This window comes from Camellia sinensis, chromosome 7 (assembly GCF_055761805.1).
Source record: "Camellia sinensis isolate YWXY chromosome 7, ASM5576180v1, whole genome shotgun sequence".
NCBI lineage: Eukaryota > Viridiplantae > Streptophyta > Magnoliopsida > Ericales > Theaceae > Camellia > Camellia sinensis.
This window is the reverse complement of record NC_138967.1, coordinates 42,274,550-42,300,755: the sequence shown is the minus strand read 5'-3', so window position 1 is coordinate 42,300,755 and position 26,206 is coordinate 42,274,550.

Here is a 26,206-nt window from a genome sequence, read left to right as displayed (position 1 = left end):
TTCTCAATAAGTAAACATAGCAATATCGAGTGCAATTATCAATAAAAGTAATAAAGTACATTTTACCTCCTCTAGTTTAAACAAATTTTAAATCATAGATATCTGTGTGAATTAAATTTAGAGGTTCAGTACTTCTTTCTACTTTATTAAATGATGCCTTAGTGAGTTTTGCCTTAACACAAATCTCACATTTATGATTAGGATCAAACTCTAAGTTTGGCAAACATTCTAAAGAAACAAGTCTATGCAAAGAATTAAAATTTACATGTCTTAATCTACCATGCCATAAAAAAGAAGATTCAATAATATAAACAGAAGATGTGTTCTTATTATTAATAGCCAAATTCGGTACAACAGTGAGTACATTGAGCTTAAAAAGCCCATCACTCATGTAACCTCGCCCCACATACATTCCATTCTTGGAGAGTACAACTTTATTAGATTCAAAGACTAATCTAAAACCATTCTTGATCAACAAAGACCCAAAAATCAAATTTTTGCAAATCTCTGGCACGTGGAGCACATTGTTGAGTGTGAGTTCTTTCCCTGAGGTCATTTTCAGCACCATCTTTCCTTGTCCTTCCATAGTTGAAGTGGAGGTATGGCTCAGCTTTTCGCGCCCCCCTATTCGAAAGTTCGAAATAAGCCCGACAATTCGGACTCCCGCAGTTCTGAATCTAATCTCATAAGTGCAATGTGAAATTGATAAACACCTAAGAGTCCAAATCTGGCAAATTTTTTGGAAAATCAATTTTGAATCAAATATGCCAAAAATGGACTACTTTGCTAGATATAGAGTCACCGCCTAAATATTTTTTATTTTGGAGAAATTTAGGAAACCCATGACTCGTGCCAAAGGCCACGTGTCCATCATCACCAAAGTTGCCTCGGCTCGGAAACTTGGGTATGAGAGGGAAAAGTCATGAATACATTTGAGCACCCCCGCTCGCCCGATCAAAGATCGGTCTCTACTAATCATGATATGATTCTTATGTACATTGTATGTTCTTGTTCCGATTTATTAGGCTAGTATTACTATGTGATGCGCACACAAACAAGTATAGACTAACTTGAAAGAATTGGAACATTTCAAGTCATGCTCGTTTTGAAAATTGTTTCGAAATATATACCACTTGAAAAAGTGATCGCATATAAACATTATTCAAATTATTTCAATTCAAGCAAAAATCCTTCATCCACAGGCATTCAAGTAGTTTATAGCACTTAAGCAGTTGGCCTCATGGCAAGCATGCTAAATATGGCAACAATTAACACTCATGCAATTATGCTAAAGCGAGTAAAAGCTTACCTAGTACTTCAAGTCAAAACAATGATAGAGTTAGAAAAATGTATGATTCCTAACTTATGCAATATGACTAATGCAAGACATGCAAAAATGCAACTAATAGGCTCGGCTACTAATGTGTCATATGAAGCAATTAAATAGCATGCGATCTAAGCACGTATTCAAAGAGGTATTTAAACAACAATACAGTTAGAATGGTGAATCGAGCCTCGATGCATGCAATACAAATGGATGCAAACATGAAGTATGCTAATTAAAACATGATGTCCCTAAACTAACCATCATAAGCTAGTAAATAAAAGGGAGAAAGATGTGAGGTTGGAAGACATAGACATTATTACATTGTGCTCTCATGAAGGAGAGTTCGAATGAACTAACTAACTATTTAACTAACTAATTAAAGCTAAAGCTAATTAAGCTAACTATTACAAACCAAAATGAATAAACTAGCTAAACTACTTAACTGGTTATTACAACACTTGAATTAACTAACTAGTTAACCAACTTAAACAATTACAATGCAAGTGCAATTAAAATAAGTAATTAAACTAAACAACTAGCTACTGCGCCTCGGGAAACAAGGGATGTGCATGCGCATTCTCGGTTTCCACCCAAAAAGACCAACGTTTTGCTTTTGAATGCCTCTATTTGCACAGTTGAACGCCAACACTATTGCCCACTTCCATAACAACTCTACTCCACCTCAGAAACACTCTGCTGAGTTTTGCATCAGTGGTTGGTCGACCACTAGTGAAGGTTGCCGGCCATCAGCTGGCCATGAATGGTGGCCTACCGGCCACTTGCCGGCCAAGAAAAGTGGCCTGCTGGGGACTGCTACACAGATTCAACTTGCTGTAACAGAGGACAAATAGAGCATATACAGGGTATTTTCTCTGCACAACTCACCCCTCCCTTTCATGAACAAATCCAAGGAGTGGTGAACTTAAGTCACAAACCACCAACTCAAGCTATTTTATTGCATGATGGCTTGTGAATCAAAGTGTACAAGTTCAATAAATGCAAAATAAGACACAAACCTTCTCCCTTTCATGAATGATCAAGGGAAGTGGTGACCTTGGAGCCTTGAATCATTTCATCACTAATGAGTATGAAATAGTTCAAGCTTCCATGTATTCAATTAACGTGTGATTGAACACAACCAATTATTATCTTGCACCATTTTTAGTCCTAATTTTAGTTACTCATTTTAGTTTACCAACCATTCTTTAATCAATTAAGTTTGTTTTAGGCATGAAAGAGACATAATGCCGTTGGTAATGAACCCCAAAAGGATTAAACCATTAAGCGTAAGATCTCAATCTCATGCTTTAAACAAACAAATTGTTTGAACCACTTTCAAAGCAAAACAAAAGCCAAGAAAGGAGGGAGATTGCAGAGATGATTAGGTGCTGAAAATGAGTAAGAAAAGCATAAATAAATGCTATCAACTCAAACAAGATGGTGTCTAAGGCCTAGAACAATTGGGCACCTCCAACTGTGATTAAAAAACCACGGGCAACAGCCACAAAACAATCCACAAAGAAGATTTAAAGGAATTACACAGGTATACTCTCAATTACCTAGCGAATCCACGCCTAATTGAACCAACCTCTATGTGCCTCTTCCAACCCCGTCTTCACCTTGGAATTGTCTTTACGATGAGCCACTCCAGAATCCACCGAAACTTCAGGCTCGAATTCTCCAGAATCCACCGAAGAACAACTCTCTCTCTCTCTCTCTTGTGTATAGCAAAAAAAACCTTTGATGTACTCTCTTTAAACCATGAGTTGAATACTCAATAAAACATCAAAGAAAACTAACAAAATATCCCCATATATAAACCTTAAGAACCAAAAAGAAGATCTGGAGGAATTCAATAGTTTTGGGAGAAAACCAACTATTTATAGAAAATTCAAAAGTAATCCTAGTTTTGGAAGAAATCCAATTACTTATAGAAATCCAAAAGTAATCCTAGTTTTGGAAGAAAATCAACTTCTTAAAGAAATCCTTGTCAAACAGGATTGCCAATAATAAAACATAACAATCTCCCCCTTTGGCAATGCCGTGACAAAACACACCTAACAAATAAAATCCTAATCACCCCAACCCATTACAGCCAACAAAAGCCAACTTCTTTCTCAAGGTCATGATCTGCGAAACAGTTATTAGTGCCATAATCTCCAAAACAACTATTAGTCCCACAAGAGTATATGAAAAAGCAAGAGACATATGACACGATTATCTTAAAACATGAGATGAAAAACATGAATACATGAAAACTAAGACTCATGAAAAACAACTCTTAATCAACAAAAACAAGATCATAAACCACACAAGCAATGATATGACGATGTAAATACCAGGAACATACAAGAAGGGCAAACAGTGCATAACAACATGCAAAACATATAGCCAACCTCCCTTACCAAACATATTAAAGTGTTCATGCTAAACAACTCTTGCAATGAAAAACCAAACTCCTTTACCAATGCAAATCAAGATGAACCAAACTCCCCCGCACTAAAATAATCCACAAACACTGAAAACATTGAACAAGAAGAAAACGATAAAAATAATATGGTGGAGCAAGCAAGGAATTTCAGATTTGTACCTTAAAACACATAAGATTATCCAAGAAGCACAATTACTAGTAAACACAATGTGCACAGTCTGTAGAAAATTCCTCATGAAAGAAAGTGATGCATTATGTGAAAAGCATAGATCCCATGAGAAAAGTGTGTGTGTGAAACTTGGAACTCGACAAACACTAGATTCAATCCTAGTAGTGACCTGAAAGTTGAACCTCCGACAAGAGAATCTAAGCACAACAAATGAAAGTCAAACCACTAGGAATCAAGGGGTATTTGGTGAGTAAAGGCGGAGACTCCCCCTTAATCAATGAATCTTTTCCTTTTTTTTTCTTTCTTTCTTTTGCATATTTTGTCTTCTTCTCTTTCTTTTTCTTTTTCTTTTTCTTTTGCACAATCATTGGTGGCTGACACGCTCAAGAGTATGGAAACCGAACCAGAGAAGCATGCATATAATAAGGATGGCCTAGTTGGTGACTCTGAGGTAGCCTTTTTCCCATGGCTAGACTGCAAAGAATTAAGGGGAAAGCCATGGAGATGCAAAAGGATGGTAGGTGGTTAAGAGACTCAACATCACCCATGATATGCTAGTATAGGTCAATTCCTCTAGAAATGCAAAAGATCAATGACAGAAGTCCATAGAGAAAAAATAATCACTAAGGTGGAAGGCTCCAAAATTTGCTAATCTAAGAGTGTGTACAGAATGAGACATACTAATCAAAAAACACACAATCCAAAATGAGTAATGACCACAGAAAGCACACATATATTAACATGTAATGGATATTCTCATCAATTCCAATATGCACCAAGGACCACTCAAAAATTTCAAGCTTGCAAAACCATACTAAGAAAATCTTTTTGGGATTCCTTTTTTTTTTTCAAAAATAAAGCAAGACAAAATAAAAAATGAACAAGCACACATGTTTTTTTTTTCATTAAAAACAACACACAAAAACCCAAAAGTTAAAACAAATAAACAAATTAACACAAGTCAAGTTTTCTCACCCAAACTGCTTTAGTACGAACAAAGTTGTGAGAATTGTAGTTCTTGGGTGGTGTCTTGATGTTGTGGTTCCTTTCCCCTGCAATAGGAACCCATCTCGACATGGTTTCCAACTTCCTATTCCTAGGTCTAGGCAAATACACCTTTACATACAACTTATAACAAAAAGCGCGAATATGACCATGCATACCACAATGATGACAAATAAAAACAGGGTGTACCTTCTTTTCTTTTACCTTACCAACTCTAGGAAGTTTAAGAAGTCCATCCTTATGTTGAATTTTTTGTTCTCCCTTTACTTGAGTTCTTGTATCATGAGATGTTGAAGCACTCTGTTTTTGCTTTTTCTTACCACCACAGCCAATACCACTCTTGTCAAAACAAATTTGTTGAGACCCAATGATATTGTCCAAAGTCTTTGATCCTCTGTTCCAAAGACCAATGGTAGCCATAGCACACTTGAGTTCTTCCTCTTTCTTGATCATTAGTTCTTCCAAAGCAACTTGAGACATCTCGAGAGTTTCAATTTTTTCTTCATATGTTGCATAGATTTTCCGTAGCTCGTTCCTCTCTGTCTCACAAGTCAAGAGTTTTGCACAAAGTGCTTGTCGATCATTAGCTATGTTGATGGCATCAATCCTAGCCTCGGAAATCTCCTCCTTAAGTTTGACATTCTCACTTTCACATGCTTTGAGTTTCTTTGTGAGTTTGTCATTTAATTTGAATAAGTTAAGAGACTCCTTATATAACTTTTCATAAGCTTGCTCAAGCTTTTCATCATCACTCTTTGAGGATTCGTCAAGTAGGGGTGGTCGAACCATAGAATTTCCCTCACGAATTGAATCCATTATCACAAATCAAACAAGATCTCGTTCTAAAAGAATTTTTTTATAAAAAAATAGAACGACCTGCTCTGATACCAATTGAAAAATCTAGAAATCCCCTAGATCTTGATTTGTGATTATGTAACAATTTTAAGCAGTATATAACAATCCCAATCAAACAATCAAGACAAATCAATACAACGATTTTAACGTGGAAAAACCACAATTGGACACCTCCAACTGTGATTAAAAAACCACGGGCAACAGCCACAAAACAATCCACTAAGAAGATTTAAAGGAATTACACAGGTATACTCTCAATTACCTGGCGAATCCACGCCTAATTGAACCAACCTCTATGTGCCTCTTCCAACCCCGTCTTCACCTTGGAATTGTCTTTACGATGAGCCACTCCAGAATCCACCGAAACTTCATGCTCGAATTCTCCAGAATCCACCGAAGAACAACTCTCTCTCTCTCTCTTGTGTATAGCAAAAAAAACCTTTGATGTACTCTCTTTAAACCATGAGTTGAATACTCAATAAAACATCAAAGAAAACTAACAAAATATCCCCATATATAAACCTTAAGAACCAAAAAGAAGATCTGGAGGAATTCAATAGTTTTGGGAGAAAACCAACTATTTATAGAAAATTCAAAAGTAATCCTAGTTTTGGAAGAAATCCAATTACTTATAGAAATCCAAAAGTAATCCTAGTTTTGGAAGAAAATCAACTTCTTAAAGAAATCCTTGTCAAACAGGATTGCCAATAATAAAACCTAACAATCTCCCCCTTTGGCAATGCCGTGACAAAACACACCTAACAAATAAAATCCTAATCACCCCAACCCATTACAGCCAACAAAAGCCAACTTCTTTCTCAAGGTCATGATCTGCGAAACAGTTATTAGTGCCATAATCTCCAAAACAACTATTAGTCCCACAAGAGTATATGAAAAAGCAAGAGACATATGACACGATTATCTTAAAACATGAGATGAAAAACATGAATACATGAAAACTAAGACTCATGAAAAACAACTCTTAATCAACAAAAACAAGATCATAAACCACACAAGCAATGATATGACGATGTAAATACCAGGAACATACAAGAAGGGCAAACAGTGCATAACAACATGCAAAACATATAGCCAATCTCCCTTACCAAACATATTAAAGTGTTCATGCTAAACAACTCTTGCAATGAAAAACCAAACTCCTTTACCAATGCAAATCAAGATGAACCAAACTCCCCCGCACTAAAATAATCCACAAACACTGAAAACATTGAACAAGAAGAAAACGATAAAAATAATATGGTGGAGCAAGCAAGGAATTTCAGATTTGTACCTTAAAACACATAAGATTATCCAAGAAGCACAATTACTAGTAAACACAATGTGCACAGTCTGTAGAAAATTCCTCATGAAAGAAAGTGATGCATTATGTGAAAAGCATAGATCCCATGAGAAAAGTGTGTGTGTGAAACTTGGAGTTCGACAAACACTAGATTCAATCCTAGTAGTGACCTGAAAGTTGAACCTCCGACAAGAGAATCTAAGCACAACAAATGAAAGTCAAACCACTAGGAATCAAGGGGTATTTGGTGAGTAAAGGCGGAGACTCCCCCTTAATCAATGAATCTTTTCCTTTTTTTTCTTTCTTTCTTTTGCATATTTTGTCTTCTTCTCTTTCTTTTTCTTTTTCTTTTTCTTTTGCACAATCATTGGTGGCTGACACGCTCAAGAGTATGGAAACCGAACCAGAGAAGCATGGATATAATACGGATGGCCTAGTTGGTGACTCTGAGGTAGCCTTTTTCCCATGGCTAGACTGCAAAGAATTAAGGGGAAAGCCATGGAGATGCAAAATGATGGTAGGTGGTTAAGCGACTCAACATCACCCATGATATGCTAGTATAGGTCAATTCCTCTAGAAATGCAAAAGATCAATGACAGAAGTCCATAGAGAAAAAATAATCACTAAGGTGGAAGGCTCCAAAATTTGCTAATCCAAGAGTGTGTACAGAATGAGACATACTAATCAAAAAACACACAATCCAAAATGAGTAATGACCACAGAAAGCACACATATATTAACATGTAATGGATATTCTCATCAATTCCAATATGCACCAAGGACCACTCAAAAATTTCAAGCTTGCAAAACCATACTAAGAAAATCTTTTTGGGATTCCTTTTTTTTTTTCAAAAATAAAGCAAGACAAAATAAAAAATGAACAAGCACACATGTTTTTTTTTTCCATTAAAAACAACACACAAAAACCCAAAAGTTAAAACAAATAAACAAATTAACACAAGTCAAGTTTTCTCACCCAAACTGATTTAGTACGAACAAAGTTGTGAGAATTGTAGTTCTTGGGTGGTGTCTTGACGTTGTGGTTCCTTTCCCCTGCAATAGGAACCCATCTCGACATGGTTTCCAACTTCCTATTCCTAGGTCTAGGCAAATACACCTTTACATACAACTTATAACAAAAAGCGCGAATATGACCATGCATACCACAATGATGACAAATAAAAACAGGGTGTACCTTCTTTTCTTTTACCTTACCAACTCTAGGAAGTTTAAGAAGTCCATCCTTATGCTGAATTTTTTGTTCTCCCTTTCCTTGAGTTCTTGTATCATGAGATGTTGAAGCACTCTGTTTTTGCTTTTTCTTACCACCAAAGCCAATACCACTCTTGTCAAAACAAATTTGTTGAGACCCAATGATATTGTCCAAAGTCTTTGATCCTCTGTTCCAAAGACCAATGGTAGCCATAGCACACTTGAGTTCTTCCTCTTTCTTGATCATTAGTTCTTCCAAAGCAACTTGAGACATCTCGAGAGTTTCAATTTTTTCCTCATATGTTGCATAGATTTTCCGTAGCTCCTTCCTCTCTGTCTCACAAGTCAAGAGTTTTGCACAAAGTTCTTGTCGATCATTAGCTATGTTGATGGCATCAATCCTAGCCTCGGAAATCTCCTCCTTAAGTTTGACATTCTCACTTTCACATGCTTTGAGTTTCTTTGTGAGTTTGTCATTTAATTTGAATAAGTTAAGAGACTCCTTATATAACTTTTCATAAGCTTGCTCAAGCTTTTCATCATCACTCTTTGAGGATTCGTCAAGTAGGGGTGGTCGAACCATAGAATTTCCCTCACGAATTGAATCCATTATCACAAATCAAACAAGATCTCGTTCTAAAAGAATTTTTTTTTTTAAAAAATAGAACGACCTGCTCTGATACCAATTGAAAAATCTAGAAATCCCCTAGATCTTGATTTGTGATTATGTAACAATTTTAAGCAGTATATAACAATCCCAATCAAACAATCAAGACAAATCAATACAACGATTTTAACGTGGAAAAACCACAATTGGACACCTCCAACTGTGATTAAAAAACCACGGGCAACAGCCACAAAACAATCCACTAAGAAGATTTAAAGGAATTACACAGGTATACTCTCAATTACCTGGCGAATCCACGCCTAATTGAACCAACCTCTATGTGCCTCTTCCAACCCCGTCTTCACCTTGGAATTGTCTTTACGATGAGCCACTCCAGAATCCACCGAAACTTCATGCTCGAATTCTCCAGAATCCACCGAAGAACAACTCTCTCTCTCTCTCTCTTGTGTATAGCAAAAAAAACCTTTGATGTACTCTCTTTAAACCATGAGTTGAATACTCAATAAAACATCAAAGAAAACTAACAAAATATCCCCATATATAAACCTTAAGAACCAAAAAGAAGATCTGGAGGAATTCAATAGTTTTGGGAGAAAACCAACTATTTATAGAAAATTCAAAAGTAATCCTAGTTTTGGAAGAAATCCAATTACTTATAGAAATCCAAAAGTAATCCTAGTTTTGGAAGAAAATCAACTTCTTAAAGAAATCCTTGTCAAACAGGATTGCCAATAATAAAACCTAACAATCTCCCCCTTTGGCAATGCCGTGACAAAACACACCTAACAAATAAAATCCTAATCACCCCAACCCATTACAGCCAACAAAAGCCAACTTCTTTCTCAAGGTCATGATCTGCGAAACAGTTATTAGTGCCATAATCTCCAAAACAACTATTAGTCCCACAAGAGTATATGAAAAAGCAAGAGACATATGACACGATTATCTTAAAACATGAGATGAAAAACATGAATACATGAAAACTAAGACTCATGAAAAACAACTCTTAATCAACAAAAACAAGATCATAAACCACACAAGCAATGATATGACGATGTAAATACCAGGAACATACAAGAAGGGCAAACAGTGCATAACAACATGCAAAACATATAGCCAACCTCCCTTACCAAACATATTAAAGTGTTCATGCTAAACAACTCTTGCAATGAAAAACCAAACTCCTTTACCAATGCAAATCAAGATGAACCAAACTCCCCCGCACTAAAATAATCCACAAACACTGAAAACATTGAACAAGAAGAAAACGATAAAAATAATATGGTGGAGCAAGCAAGGAATTTCAGATTTGTACCTTAAAACACATAAGATTATCCAAGAAGCACAATTACTAGTAAACACAATGTGCACAGTCTGTAGAAAATTCCTCATGAAAGAAAGTGATGCATTATGTGAAAAGCATAGATCCCATGAGAAAAGTGTGTGTGTGAAACTTGGAACTCGACAAACACTAGATTCAATCCTAGTAGTGACCTGAAAGTTGAACCTCCGACAAGAGAATCTAAGCACAACAAATGAAAGTCAAACCACTAGGAATCAAGGGGTATTTGGTGAGTAAAGGCGGAGACTCCCCCTTAATCAATGAATCTTTTCCTTTTTTTTTCTTTCTTTCTTTTGCATATTTTGTCTTCTTCTCTTTCTTTTTCTTTTTCTTTTTCTTTTGCACAATCATTGGTGGCTGACACGCTCAAGAGTATGGAAACCGAACCAGAGAAGCATGGATATAATAAGGATGGCCTAGTTGGTGACTCTGAGGTAGCCTTTTTCCCATGGCTAGACTGCAAAGAATTAAGGGGAAAGCCATGGAGATGCAAAAGGATGGTAGGTGGTTAAGAGACTCAATATCACCCATGATATGCTAGTATAGGTCAATTCCTCTAGAAATGCAAAAGATCAATGACAGAAGTCCATAGAGAAAAAATAATCACTAAGGTGGAAGGCTCCAAAATTTGCTAATCCAAGAGTGTGTACAGAATGAGACATACTAATCAAAAAACACACAATCCAAAATGAGTAATGACCACAGAAAGCACACATATATTAACATGTAATGGATATTCTCATCAATTCCAATATGCACCAAGGACCACTCAAAAATTTCAAGCTTGCAAAACCATACTAAGAAAATCTTTTTGGGATTCCTTTTTTTTTTTTCAAAAATAAAGCAAGACAAAATAAAAAATGAACAAGCACACATGTTTTTTTTTTCCATTAAAAACAACACACAAAAACCCAAAAGTTAAAACAAATAAACAAATTAACACAAGTCAAGTTTTCTCACCCAAACTGCTTTAGTACGAACAAAGTTGTGAGAATTGTAGTTCTTGGGTGGTGTCTTGACGTTGTGGTTCCTTTCCCCTGCAATAGGAACCCATCTCGACATGGTTTCCAACTTCCTATTCCTAGGTCTAGGCAAATACACCTTTACATACAACTTATAACAAAAAGCGCGAATATGACCATGCATACCACAATGATGACAAATAAAAACAGGGTGTACCTTCTTTTCTTTTACCTTACCAACTCTAGGAAGTTTAAGAAGTCCATCCTTATGCTGAATTTTTTGTTCTCCCTTTCCTTGAGTTCTTGTATCATGAGATGTTGAAGCACTCTGTTTTTGCTTTTTCTTACCACCAAAGCCAATACCACTATTGTCAAAACAAATTTGTTGAGACCCAATGATATTGTCCAAAGTCTTTGATCCTCTGTTCCAAAGACCAATGGTAGCCATAGCACACTTGAGTTCTTCCTCTTTCTTGATCATTAGTTCTTCCAAAGCAACTTGAGACATCTCGAGAGTTTCAATTTTTTCTTCATATGTTGCATAGATTTTCCGTAGCTCATTCCTCTCTGTCTCACAAGTCAAGAGTTTTGCACAAAGTGCTTGTCGATCATTAGCTATGTTGATGGCATCAATCCTAGCCTCGGAAATCTCCTCCTTAAGTTTGACATTCTCACTTTCACATGCTTTGAGTTTCTTTGTGAGTTTGTCATTTAATTTGAATAAGTTAAGAGACTCCTTATATAACTTTTCATAAGCTTGCTCAAGCTTTTCATCATCACTCTTTGAGGATTCGTCAAGTAGGGGTGGTCGAACCATAGAATTTCCCTCACGAATTGAATCCATTATCACAAATGAAACAAGATCTCGTTCTAAAAGAATTTTTTTAAAAAAAATAGAACGACCTGCTCTGATACCAATTGAAAAATCTAGAAATCCCCTAGATCTTGATTTGTGATTATGTAACAATTTTAAGCAGTATATAACAATCCCAATCAAACAATCAAGACAAATCAATACAACGATTTTAACGTGGAAAAACCACAATTGGACACCTCCAACTGTGATTAAAAAACCACGGGCAACAGCCACAAAACAATCCACTAAGAAGATTTAAAGGAATTACACAGGTATACTCTCAATTACCTAGCGAATCCACGCCTAATTGAACCAACCTCTATGTGCCTCTTCCAACCCCGTCTTCACCTCGGAATTGTCTTTACGATGAGCCACTCTAGAATCCACCGAAGCTTCAGGCTCGAATTCTCCAGAATCCACCGAAGAACAACTCTCTCTCTCTTGTGTATAGCAAACAAAACCTTTGATGTACTCTCTTTAAACCATGAGTTGAATACTCAATAAAACATCAAAGAAAACTAACAAAATATCCCCATATATAAACCTTAAGAACTAAAAAGAAGATCTGGAGGAATTCAATAGTTTTGGGAGAAAACCAACTATTTATAGAAAATTCAAAAGTAATCCTAGTTTTGGAAGAAATCCAATTACTTATAGAAATCCAAAAGTAATCCTAGTTTTGGAAGAAAATCAACTTCTTAAAGAAATCCTTGTCAAACGGGATTGCCAATAATAAAACCTAACAAGGTGTATAGGCAAAGGTTAAGAAATTGTAGGGAAAAGTGTAGAGATTTGCTAGAGAGAGAGAATTGTAGAGAGAAAGGGAAATTTTTGATTTCAAAATTTTCTAACCTTCAAACATGAGAGAGAGGGTCCCTATATATAGAAAACATGAAATTCCCTCAAGGAGATCCAGCCCTATACGTGGGGATAGATGCATGCATTTGTGTAAATAACTGGCACAACTAGCATAAAATATCTGCAAAACACACTAGTGGTCGGCAATCCATATTAGTGGCTAGCAACCGGCCGGCAACCAAGAAGTGATGGCCGGTAGCCCAAAAGGGGTGGCCTACAGGCCACCAGAGGCTGCAAACTGGAAAAGCTAGGCTTGGTCCAAAATTGGGACAACAAAGGTACAGGGTTTGAAAGGCTCAAAGTTCTGGCATTCCGTTGAGGACTTTGAGTACTTGGCGAGCATATAAACTCATCATCGGGTGTGCATGCAATGGCGTCCAAGTCATAAGGGCCGTCAAAAATGGGGTGTCTACAGTTGCACCCTCTTTGACAGAACTCGGAGTCATGAAATGACATGAGTGAATGTCAAAGCCCAGAGACGACCCATCTTGAAAAGGCCGTAAGGCTTGGACAAACAATCTGCCTACGTATCCCTTTGCAGGGAATCAAACCAGCGTAGTTTCTAGGACAGAATGCAAATGATACACAATGTAACAAAACAATACAATGATATACAATGTAATGAAATCATGCAAATGATATACACTGTAACGAAATCCTCAAACTACAAGCAGTGCAAAACACACAAATACAATAAAGGAACGGTGATGCAAAATCAAACTACGTTTTATATTGATACGAAGTGGGCACAGCCAAATGACGCCTAACACAGGCTAAGTGCCTACTGTAGACACCCCATTTTTTTCTGTCCCCAAGACTGGGACATCATCACTTGTGCATATAATGATTATGTTTGTTTGTGTTTGTTTTGAGTGCCCGAAGTCCTCGTGGAATGCCCTGTCTTTGAGCCTTTGGACCTTATCCTTTATGTGCCTTGTTTTGGATCAAAACTTAATGCTTGGAACTTGTGGTGACCTGTCGGCCACCACCAGAGGCTGTCGGCCATTGGTGTGGCCGATCAGCCACCAATCTCTTTTTCAAGATATTTGTTGATATTTGGATCCATCTGTGCTAGTTGTTAGCACAATGAGCTGCATCTTCCTCCATGTGTATAGTAGGATGTTTCTAAGCTCAAGGCATGCTTTTCTATATATAGGGGGATTCCTCCCCCATTTTTGAGGGTTAGAAAATTCAGAGCAAAAATCTCTCTCTTTCTAGATTTCTCTCTCTCTTTCTCCCTTACAATTTTGTGCCTAATTGCTTATTCTCTCTACACTATTACATACACTACCTTAACCAAAGTTGTTAGTATTTGGGATGAGCTAACTTAAGACCTTCTTTGAGCTCTAGACGATGGTTTTTGGCTTGGATTGTTGGCCAACTTGTTCTTTGCGTCAAAGGTATAACACTTGCCTTGTTTATACTTGTTTTGCCATCCTTTTCAACTGTTTTGGGGCTAGTTTTGAACTGAGAAAAACTTTGTTTTTGTGGCCTAAAAGTGCTGGTTTGGGCCCCTTTTAGTTAAGCGGTTTTTCACCTTTCTTGCCTATTAGCTTGTAAAGTTTTGTGCTTTTTAACCACTGAATTTCAATGATATTTCAATAGAAAAAAACTTATTTTGAGGTCCAAATTTGGAGGGGTTAGCCTCTCCTCCTTGTGTCTTGTTTGCAGGCTTAGTTAGCTTCACATTGTAGACACCCCATTTTTAACCGACCTTAAGACTCAGACGTCATCGATTGAGTGCTTGGTGATGGTGTATGTTGTGCTCGTTTTGAGGTTTCGGAGTTTCGGTTGAGAACCTTACCCCCGGACCTCGGGACCCTTTTGTGCTTTGCCTCGGTTTGCGGACCAAGTCTTGCTTTCTCTTCCCAGAGGAAGGGAGAGGTCTTGTAGACCATCTCTCAGTGGCCGTAGGATACTTTTCGTGGTTGTAGGCCACTGTTCCCGTTTGGAGACCAGTTTCTGATTTTCGGAGCCGTCGGCCGCGCGCCTCGGTTCGGGACCGCTTAACTTTCTCCGTTTGGCATGATTTTTGGCACACACCTTGCTTCCTCTCTCTAGAGGGACACTGTGGCCCGAGAGACCACCTTTGTGGTCGCACGCCACTTTCAATGCTTAACAACCTATTTTCAGGGCACCCAGCTGTGCGTTTTTGACCCCTGAACCCTCGTTTTGCATCCGTCTTGGTTTATTTTTGGCATGGACCTTGTTTTCATTGTTTGGGAGGTGGTACATGGGTGGGAGACCACCTTTTCTCCTTGGAGACCACTTTTCTCCTGCCAGCCGATTTTCTTGTCAGGAAGCTGGTCTCCCTGGTCTTTGAGCCATATTTACTGGTCTCCCAGCATACCACTGGCTTGCATTCAGTTGGGAGACCACCAAATGGGCTGGCCGACCACCTTTTAGTTGGGTTGAACCTTTTGAACTGGTCGGCTGACCAGGGGAAGTGGTCGGCCGACCACCTGAACTGGTCGGCCTGCCTCCCCCAGTTTTGTCTCTGTGAGTGTGTGCCAGTTGGAAGGCACAGACTGTATCCTCCATACATGTATATGGAGGATCTTGAGCCTTGGTTTTTAGCTTCTTGAAGAAGCTTTGGCCTTGTATCTCTATAAGAGAGGCCCTCATCTTCCTTATACCAGGTTGAGAAATTGGTTTAAGGGTCCAAGACATATCTCTCTCTATATCTCTATATTTTGGGTTCAAAAGGGTCTTGTTCTTGCACCTTTACACCACACCTCATAGCCACACACCTCCACCATTGTTCTAAGCTTCTTGGAGGCCATTTTCAGAGGTTAAGGAGCTGGTTTTTTGGTCCAGAAGTTGCTGGTTTTTGCTGAGCTACAAGGGTAACTCCTTTTCCCTCTTTTAAGCTTTATTTTGATCCTCCTCTTAGCCTTATTTTCATGCATATTTGAGCTTTGTTGTCAACTGAAAAAAGACTTTTTTTTTAGGTCCTTTTGATGTTTGTCTAAGGTCATTTTGTTGTTGGGGGTCATCTACCCCCTTGCATGCTTCATTTTGCCTTGTTTTTAGCCATGCCCTAAGGCCTTTGTGTTGGCCTTTGCATGGCCTTTTAACCACTGAAATCCAACAGATTTTCAGTGGTTAACATGTGTTTTTGAGAGCCAAAATCAGAGAGGGGTCACCCTCTCCCTCCTTGTCTTGTTCACTAGCATTTTTGGCCTTACAAAGGAGCCTTTATTTGCACACCTCCAAGCCTTGTTTCAGGCCCTTTTCAGTGACTTTTAGGGCCTTCCTAGGCTCTGTCCATAGTTGGTTTTGTCACCTTTGGTGTGTCTCTTGCATGTGTGGAATAACCCCTCTTATAGCCTATCAAAGGAGCATGTCATTCTTGCATGTATTGATCATGTTTCAGTGGGTTTTGGGGCTTTATTTGGCATGCCATGTCTCTAAATTTTTCTGGTTTAGTGGCCTCTTGAGTGCTTCATATGCTTGTAGTATAATCCATGTTCACTAGCTCACATTGCATGTTGTTTTGGACCTTGATTCTAGCATATTTTGGCCATGTTCTACACTGATTTTATTCATGATTTGGGCTGCCTTAGCTCTGTTTTGATGCCCCATGGTCGAATGATGCTTGCCATGCATGCTTGTAGTGTAATATCCTTGCCTAGCCTTGAGTTTTGAAGCCTCTTGCATGCTTAACTTGAGTTGTTTTCATGTTTTGGCATCATTGAACATGTCATTTCAGAGCTTATACTTGTTCCATATGCCCATGTTTTCCACTCTTTAAATGCGTTTGAGAGTTGTGCTTGTATGCCTCATTTTTGGGCCATTGCATGAGCTTCACTTTTGTGCATTTCAAGCCATCATCTTAGTCCATTTTGCCACTATTTTGGGCCTACATAGGGACTTTTTGGGGTTGGTTTGGTCATTTGGGCATCGCTTTGCATGCCTCTAGTGTAATACACTTCACTAGTTTCAGTAATTGTGCCATCCAACATGCATCGGGTGAGTTGTTTGCATGATTCGGGACCATCTTGTATGTCATTTCAGAGCTGGAACATGTGTCATTATATGCCATATTTCATCCTTGTCATGGTTTGGTAGAGTTGCACTTTGTTCCTTAGGTTTGGTCCCTTGCATTTGTGCATGTTTGCATGTACCTTGTTGCCTCATTTTCATCATATTGGTCACTGATTTGGATGTGGCCGAGGCCCATCCATCTTGGTTTAAGTCCATCTTGCATTGTGTATACTCTATAGTCCATGTTATCGCATGTTTGATCATTGCATTGCGTATGCCTCGTTCATAACATTGCATATGTTAGTGTATGCATGCCATATAATCCATGTGCATTGAGTATGCCATTGATTAGTTCATAGCATTGTGTATGCCATTTGCATGCTTGCATGTCATTCCGTGCATCTTCGCATCTCTTAGTTGCATTGCATTTAGATCGCATGCTAGAGTTGCATTTGTCCATACATTGTTTGTTGCATTGTGTTTGGAGTAGGGTTTAGTCCAAACACGGGAAATGAGAGACGTTTCGTACTCAAAGCGACGAAACGTGCCTCGATTCTTGGTCACCGGCAACCTTGACTATCCATGATAGAGTTGTTGGCTTTTGGTGTTTACATGTGCATTCATTTCACATTGAGTCGTGCAATTCGACTCCTCGGCCATCATGCATCGAGATGCGTGATTGATGGCATGAGGATCAAGGACTACACTCCCTAGAGCTTATGCAATGATGGGGAGAGTGGTCGGGCACACATATGTTGAAAATGCTTTGCCTTCTCGCTCTCTTGTCTTTGTTGCAGAAAATACAGAAACCAGGAGAAGAAGCTGGCCAACTGACCAAGTTTTCTGGCAAGCCGACCACATTTTCTGGTTTTCACCACCAAGGGTGGTCGGCAGGTGGTCTCCAATGCCTATAGCTGGTCGGTAGCCTTCCCCTAGATTCCCAGGGTGGAGTTTCATCTCCTTGGAGCTTTGTGCAAGTTTCTGAGTTCAATTGCAAACAAAGGCGAGCCGAGACATCGCGATGGATTTCCTGACAAGGCGGCTTGAGCATGCATGCATCCTTTATCATTCGGAATAGAGCTGAGGCAGTCCATTTCATGTAGCTTGCATGCTAATTTATTTGCTTCCTTAGTTTAATTTGTTAATTAATTAATGTTGTGTAATATTTAGCTGTAATTCGCTATTCATTTCGGTTGTGTAATAACTAGTTTAATTAGCTTAGATTAGCTAGTTGGTTCTGTATTATTTATTCGGACCCTCCGCGAGAGGGCAAACTTTGTAATAAGTGTGCGTGTGTGTGATGCATGTCTTCCAACCCCACATCTTCCTCCCTTTTATTTACCAGCTTATGATGGTTAGTTTTAGGTCATGTTTCAATTAGCATCTATATGTTCGCATGTTTGCATTCATTCATCTGTATTGCACGCACCGAGCTCGGCGCATCATGCTAACTGCATTGTATTTCAATTCCAAGTTGAATACATGTATCGATTGTCGCATCTCGTATGCCATCTTAGAATAGCCGAGCCTATTGTAGTTGCATTTTTGCATGTGTTGCATTAGGCATTCTTAGCATAGTTAGGATTCATGCATGATTTCTAATTAGCTTCTTTCTTTGGCTCGGAGTACTCGGTAAGTGTTTATGTTTTAGCATCCTTGCCTGTGTGTGAGTGATTGCCATGATAGCATGCTTACCATGAGGCTATGTGCTTATGTGATATAAATGCCTGAATGCCTGTGGGTGAAGGTTGGGTTGCTTGAGTTGGAATAATTCGTTGAAACCCGTGTTTTAGCCTACTTGCGAGTAGCAAACGTCAATCCATTTTCAAAATAAACGGATATGCGATGCTTTGTTCCAACTTAGGCAATCTAGTCTATACTTGTATGCTGTGCGCATCACATAGTAATTCTAGGTTAATAACCGGAATAAGAGCACATGTGTTTTAAAAAACAAGATATCATGCTTAGTAGTGGCCAATCTTTTATCGGGCGAGCGGGGGTGCTCATGAAATGACCTTCCCCCAATCGTACCTAAGTTCTCGAGCTGAGGCAGCTTTGGTGATGACAGACACGTGACCTTAGGCACGAGTCAGGGTTTCCTAAATTCCCCCAAAATAAAATATTTAGGTGGCGACTCTGTATCTGGCAAAGCAGTCCATGTTTGGCACTTCTTTCTAAAAATCAGTTTTTCAAAATGATTTGCCGGATTTGGACTTTTTGGTGATTTATCGATCTTGCATTACACTTTGCGAGATTAGATTCAGAACTGTGACATTGAGTCCGAACTGTAGTGAGCCCAATGAACAAAATGGGATTTTTCCCAGGACGTTCGGGGACGTCTATACACAAGTTAGCATGTTTTTTTAGCTTAACTCAGCTCAAGTCCAGCATGTTTTTGTCTCTATTTTGACCTTTTTTAGCTCTGTTTTGGGCTAGTTAGTTCATTTGAGTCTTGTTTTGCATGGTTGTAGTGTTAATTCCTTCACTGGCTTAGTGTTTTAAGGCTTTAACCCTCATTGGTGTGAGTTGGTTGCATGTTTTAGTGCTTTTAGTACTCATTTTCAGCACCTAATCATGTCTGCAACCCCCATCAATTCTTCACTTTTGATTTGATTTGAAAGTGGTTTCTTTGACCTTTTTTAGCTCTGTTTTGGGCTGGTTAGTTCATTTGAATCTTGTTTTGCATGGTTGTAGTGTTAATTCCTTCACTGACTTAGTGTTTTAAGGCTTTAACCCTCATTGGTGTGAGTTGGTTGCATGTTTTAGTGCTTTTAGTACTCATTTTCAGCACCTAATCATGTCTGCAACCCCCATCAATTCTTCACTTTTGATTTGATTTGAAAGTGGTTTCTTTGACCTTTTTTAGCTCTGTTTTGGGCTGGTTAGTTCATTTGAATCTTGTTTTGCATGGTTGTAGTGTTAATTCCTTCACTGACTTAGTGTTTTAAGGCTTTAACCCTCATTGGTGTGAGTTGGTTGCATGTTTTAGTGCTTTTAGTACTCATTTTCAGCACCTAATCATGTCTGCAACCCCCCATCAATTCTTCACTTTTGATTTGATTTGAAAGTGGTTTCAAACCACTTGTTTGCCTAAGTGTGAAATTGAGGTGCTACATCTAATGGTTTAATCCCTTAGGGGGTTCGTTACCAACAATGTAATGCCTCTTTCATGCCCAAGGCAACTTGTGGTATGAACCCTCCTTCCATTAGAGGACACTCACCAATGGACAAGTAAAAGAGGCAAGATAAGCATTCTTTATATTGTATTACACGCGTTTAAATCAGACGTTAATTTGAACACAAGGACAATGGGACGTTTCATACTCAAAAGTGGTGAAATGTGCCACTTTCCTAGGTCTCCATTGACCTTGATTATGTATGATATGGTGATGGTCATTTTGGTCTCATTTTGCATTTATTGAACTTGCACAATTGGATTCACAAGCCATCATGCAATGAAATTGCTTGATTGATGGTTTGTGAATCAAAGCTTGTCTCTCTTTTGATTTTCCCATGAAAATGAGAGGCAAAGTGTGCAAACAACCCTTGAGAAATACATTGTTTTGCTCTCTGTTGCAGCAAGGGAGTTCAAACCAGCAGTGGCCAATAGCCATCACTAGTGGCCGACCGGCCACCATTGGTAGCTGACCGCCCCCTGTTGGCCATCAGTAAAATTTGCACAGTTTTTGGCTAAGGTGGAGTAGAGGTGTTCTGGAAGTCGACAGCTCTGTTGGGGTTCAAATGTGCAAATAGAGGCTTTCAGTAGCAAGGCAGGGGCTTTTCGGGAAAAAAATCGAGCATGCATGCATCCCTCGTTTCCCAGGATTAGCTAATTAGTTTAATTAGCATTTGATCAAGTACGTGTTGTAATTAATTAGTTGTAGCTGATTAAGAATTGTAAATAATTAGTTAGTTTAACTAGTTATTCGATTTCGGTTTGTAATAGTTAACTAGAATAGTTAATTAGTTTCGAGTTTTGTAATAATTAGTTTAGTTTCACTAGCTAGTTAGCTTTTATTCATTCGGACCCTCCTTTGCGAGGGCGTAATGTTATAATAGGTGTGCGTGTGTGTGTGTATGTCTTCCAACCCCACGTCTTTCTCCCTTTATTTAATCGCTTTTGATGGTTAGATTAGAGACATGTTTCGATTAGCATACCTTATGTTTGCATCTATTCATTTGCATTGCATGCACCGAGGCTCGACGCATCATTCAAACTGCATCGTCATTTCAATACTTCTTTGAATACGTGTTTAATCACATGTTGTTCAAATTGATCCATATGCCATCTTAGTAGCTGAGCCTATTAATTGCATTATCGCATGTGTTGCATTAGACACTTAACATAGTTAGGATCATGCATCTTTCTAACTAGTTTCTATTTTAGCTTGGAGTACTAGGTGAGTTTTTACGCTTTAGCATACTTGCATAAGTGTGAATGTTGCCATGATTAGTATGCTAGCCATGAGGCTACGTGCTTAAATGCTAAACTGTTTCAATGCCTGTGGTTGAATGCTTGTTGTTTGAATTGGAACGATTCAACAAATGTGCGATTTAAGCCCACTTTGGTTAGTGGCAAATCATGTTTTAAGCCCACTATGTTTGGTGGCAAATTTGCAATCTTTAAGCCCACTTGAGGTGACAAATTCAAACTATTTTCGCAAACAAACATGAGTTGAATTGTTCCAAATTGAGCAAACTAGTCTATACTTGATTGTGCACATCACATAGTAAAGCTAGTTTAATAGCCGGAATAAGAACACATAATGTTTATAAAAACTCATATCATAATTAGTAGAGAACAATCTTTGATCGGGCAAGCGGGGGTGCTCAATTCATGACCTTCCCCTCTCGTACCCAAGTTTCCGAGCCAAGCCAACTTTGGTGATGATGGACACGTGGCCTTTGGCACAAGTCATGGGTTTCCTAAATTTGCCCAAAATAAAATATTTTGGTGGCGACTCTGTATCTGGCAAAGCAGTCCAATTTTGGCATTTTTGATCCTAAAATCAATTTTCCAAAAGATTTTCCGGATTTAGACTCTTTGATATTTATCAGTTTCACATTGCACTTGTGAGATTAGATTCAAAACCACGGAAGTCCAAACTAAAAGAAAGGGGGCGCAAAGAAGGCGAGTCCACAATTTCTGGTGACTCTGCTAGTGAATTAGAGAACTTGACTCGAACTCATGATACGTTGTTTTATCTATACTTATGTGTTTCTTTGCATTGCATTTGCATTGATGCGCTTAAGTCACAGTGTTTGCCATCTGCTATTCTTGAGCGGTTTTCCAGAGGCTTGCTCGGAAAAGCTTGCCAAAAGGTTGACCAATTGTGGGCTCTGCCACGATGGGAACACAGCCCTTGGATCTGGACTACCGCTGTACTGTTTGATCCTCCTTTCACTTCTCAGTGTTAGGTGTGAGAGGTATATTAGGTAGTCTTACTGAGGTACCATTTTTTGACCAATTGACCTAGTTGCATATCAGAAACCGTAGAGGCTATTCCAAACTAGGGCAGGTTACTTACCCGAATACAGGATTTGTATAAAACCGCTTGTTTTGCATAGTGAACCCTAGTTCCTAACGAAACTAGGACAGGGTTACCTTACCCCATCAAAGGGGTGTTTTGGCTCTCACTTGCTTAATATGTGCTTTTAGAGTGAAGTAGACATCCCATTTTTGACCGTCGTCAAGACTTGGACGTCACCGTTTGAACACTCAGTGCTCATCCATGTTCGTGTTCGTTTTGAGTTCTCAGATGTCTCGATTACGCCCTACCTTAAGATCTCTCAACTCATTTGTTTTGTGCTTGGTTGTGCACCAAACACTTGTGTTTTTGCTTCTGAGGGCAGAGAATGACTTGTTGGCCATCCTCACACCTCACCGGCCTTGGCTTGAGGCCACTGGCCCTGTTTTCTTGCCACCGGCCAAAGGTTTTGGTTGGTCGGCAATGTATTTGGTCGACCGACCCTTGTGTTGGTCAATCGGCCATTTCTACTGGTCGACCCCTTTCCATCTGCTTTTGGCAGATATTTTATGCCAGCTGTCACAGCTGGCATCCACAATCCCCCCCTCCATACACGTGTATGGAGGGATTTGCCTCTTGTGTTAGCTTCTCTTAGAAGCTTTAGAATTGAACCTCTATAAGAGGAGAGCTTCTCCTCCCTCCTTAAAGGTTCAGAGAATTAGGGTTAGAAGGTGAGATATAGTTTTGTGTCTCTATTTCCTTGTTTAATCCTATTTTGTGCCTCAAAAGTGAGTTTGTGTCTGACTTTTGCACATGAACACCTAGCATTACACCACCCTTGGGTTGTTGAGGCATTAGAGGGTTGTTGTTAAGGTTTTTGAGATGATTTTGATCAGAGAAACCTGCTGGAGCTTGGTTCTTGAAGAGGTTCTATAAGGGTGAGTTCCTTGCTTTAGATTCCCCATTCTTGCACAAGATTTTAGCCTCTCTTGCATCAGTTTTTAAGCTTAACTTATAACTGATAAAAGTTCTATTTTTAAGTGCTTAAAATAGTTGTTTAAGATCACTTTGGTGTTTGGGGTTGTTTACCCCCTCTTAGGCCTTGTTTTGCCTCATTTTTGTGCCTTCTTTGTGAGCTTCGGGACCACCTTGTATTGGACTTCTCACCACTGAGGTGGAGATTGTGTTTTGAGGTCCTAAGAAGGAGAGGGCCATCCCCTCTCCTTGTTGTCTTCAATACTTGTCATATTTGCCTCATATGTGACCACCTTTGTTAAGTTCATGTTGGCCATGTCTTAGCTGATATTTGTAGTTGTTTTGCCATGACATAGTACTGTTTTAAGTTGGTTTAGACATGCCATGTATGCTTCATACATTTGTCTTGTAATCCCATGTTTTGGCCTTAACATGCATCATGTTGTAACATGTGTTTTTAGCATGAGTTTGGCTTAACCTCATGAAGCTTTTATCCATGTTTTAGTATGCTTGAGGTCTGATTTTAGTTGTTTCGGCCATGTTTGGCATGCTTTGTATAGCTACCATGCAATCTAGCTTCTAGGCTTTGAGTATTGAATCCTCTAGCATGCTTAATTTGGATCATTTCAGTGGTTTGCCATCGCTTATAATGTCATTTCAGTCCATATAGTATGCTTTAATACTTGCATTTATCACCTATTCCATGCCTTGGATAGTTTGTGTTTTATGCCTCATGATTGTGTCATTGCGTATGCCACCATGCTTAGGTCATTGAGATGCCATCTAAGTGGGTTTTTTGGGCTCATTTTGGTATGTCATAACTCTATTTTTGGTTGCTTGAATCATGCCATGTTTGGTTGTATTAGGTGTAGTGTAACACTTCTTTAATGGCCTTGCATGCTTCATGCTTTTGCCCCTTTGTTTTGGCTTGTTTTGGCCTTGGTCATTGCATGTTTTAGGCCTACTTTGCCATGATTTAGGACTATTTTGGGTTATACGTGCCATATGCTCTTTGTTTGTGTAGCTTTGGTTCAAGTCCCTTGCCTAGTTTTAAGCCTTAAGCCTTAATCATGCATGCTTGGCTTGTCAATGTGGTTTGGCATCACTCATAGCATAGTTTCAGAGCATGTAATGTTGTCACGTTTGCATGTTTTTCTTTCCTTTTAAGTGTGCTTAAAAGTTGCCCCTTTGATGTTCAAGTGTTAGGCCAATTACCACGCATGTTTGTATGTGGCCTTGTCCCTTGCCCCTTAGCACTTTGGCCACTGTTTTGGACCTATTAGAGAGCTGTCCATCTTGGTGTAAGTCCATCCTTTGCATGTTGTTGCATGCTCGCCTTGTATGTTGTTGCATGCTCGGCTCATTGCATGCTATTGCATGCTTAAGTTGCATTTTGCATCCTTGATAGCTTGCATTTTGCCAAATGTTTAATATGTTGTTGCATGTTTGTATGCTTGTTCACATGCTCATGTTGCATTAGCTTGCTTGCATGTGTATGTTTGCATCTCTTGCTTCTTGATAAATCATGATAGAGGTTGGGCCCTTTCATGTGTTTTGTGTGCATTTCATTTGAACATTAAAATGCACACTTGGCATCTTGGGCCATCATGCATTGAAATGCGTGATTGGTGGCCTGAAAGTCGAGGACTACACTCCCTTGAGTCCATAACATGATAGGGAGGGTGGTCGTGCATACATTTGGCTTGAAAATGCATTGTCATACTTTGTCTATCCTCTGCTGCAACAAAACAGGATCCTGTAGGAATAGATGGTCGGTCGACCATCTTTATTGCTGGTTGGCTACAAATTTTTGGCCGAGAGCATCATTTTTGGTCGATGACCAGTTTCCTATGGCCAGTGGTGTTTCCTCTTGGTCGGTGACCTCCCACAACCCTCAGGGGGTAGTTCAGAAGCATCCTTGAGACTTGCAAAGTGTCCAGAGATGCAAAGCAGTGTAAACAGAGGCAGCATGAGTATGGTGATGGATTTTTGAGCGGAGTCGAGCATGCGTGCATTTCATCCCTCTTCTCGAGGCTGCTTTATTACTTTCCTAGCTTAATTAGTTAAGTGGTCTTGTAATAATTAGTTAGCTTGTTAGTTAATTAATTTGTATTATTCTTTCGGTCCCTCCGTCGAGAGGGCGAATTTGTAATAAGTGTGCGTGCGTGTGTGAATGTCTTCCAACCCCATGTCTTTCTCCCTTTTATTTACTAGCTTTTGATGGTTAGTTTAGGGCACGTTTCAATTAGCATCCCTATGCTTTGCATGTTTGCATCATTCATCTGTATTGCATGCACCGGGCTCGGCGCATCATACTAACTGCATTGTATTTAAACTCTAGATTGAATACGTGCACCAAATTGTCGCATCTCATATGCCACTTTAGATTAGCCGAGCCTATTCTAGTTGCATTTTTCCTGCGATGCATTAGCCATCTTAACGTGGACTTGGATCATACATTTGATTACTAACATGTTCCTTGTTTTGGGCTCGGAGTACACAATGAGTGTTTATGCTTTAGCATACTGCATGTGTGTTATTGTTGCCATGAAAGCATGCTTGCCATGAGGCTATTTGCTTATGTGATATAATTGCCTGAATGCTTGTGGGTGAAGGTTGGATTACTTGAATTGGAATAATTCATTGAAATCCGTGTTTTAGCCTACTTGCAAGTAGCAAAACTTCAAACCATCTTCCAAATGAATGGATATGCGATGCTTTGTTCCAAATTAGGCAATCTAGTCTATACTTGTGTGTTGTGCGCATCACATAGTAAGATTAGCTAATTAACCGCAATAAGAACACATATGTTTTCAAAACTCGATATCATG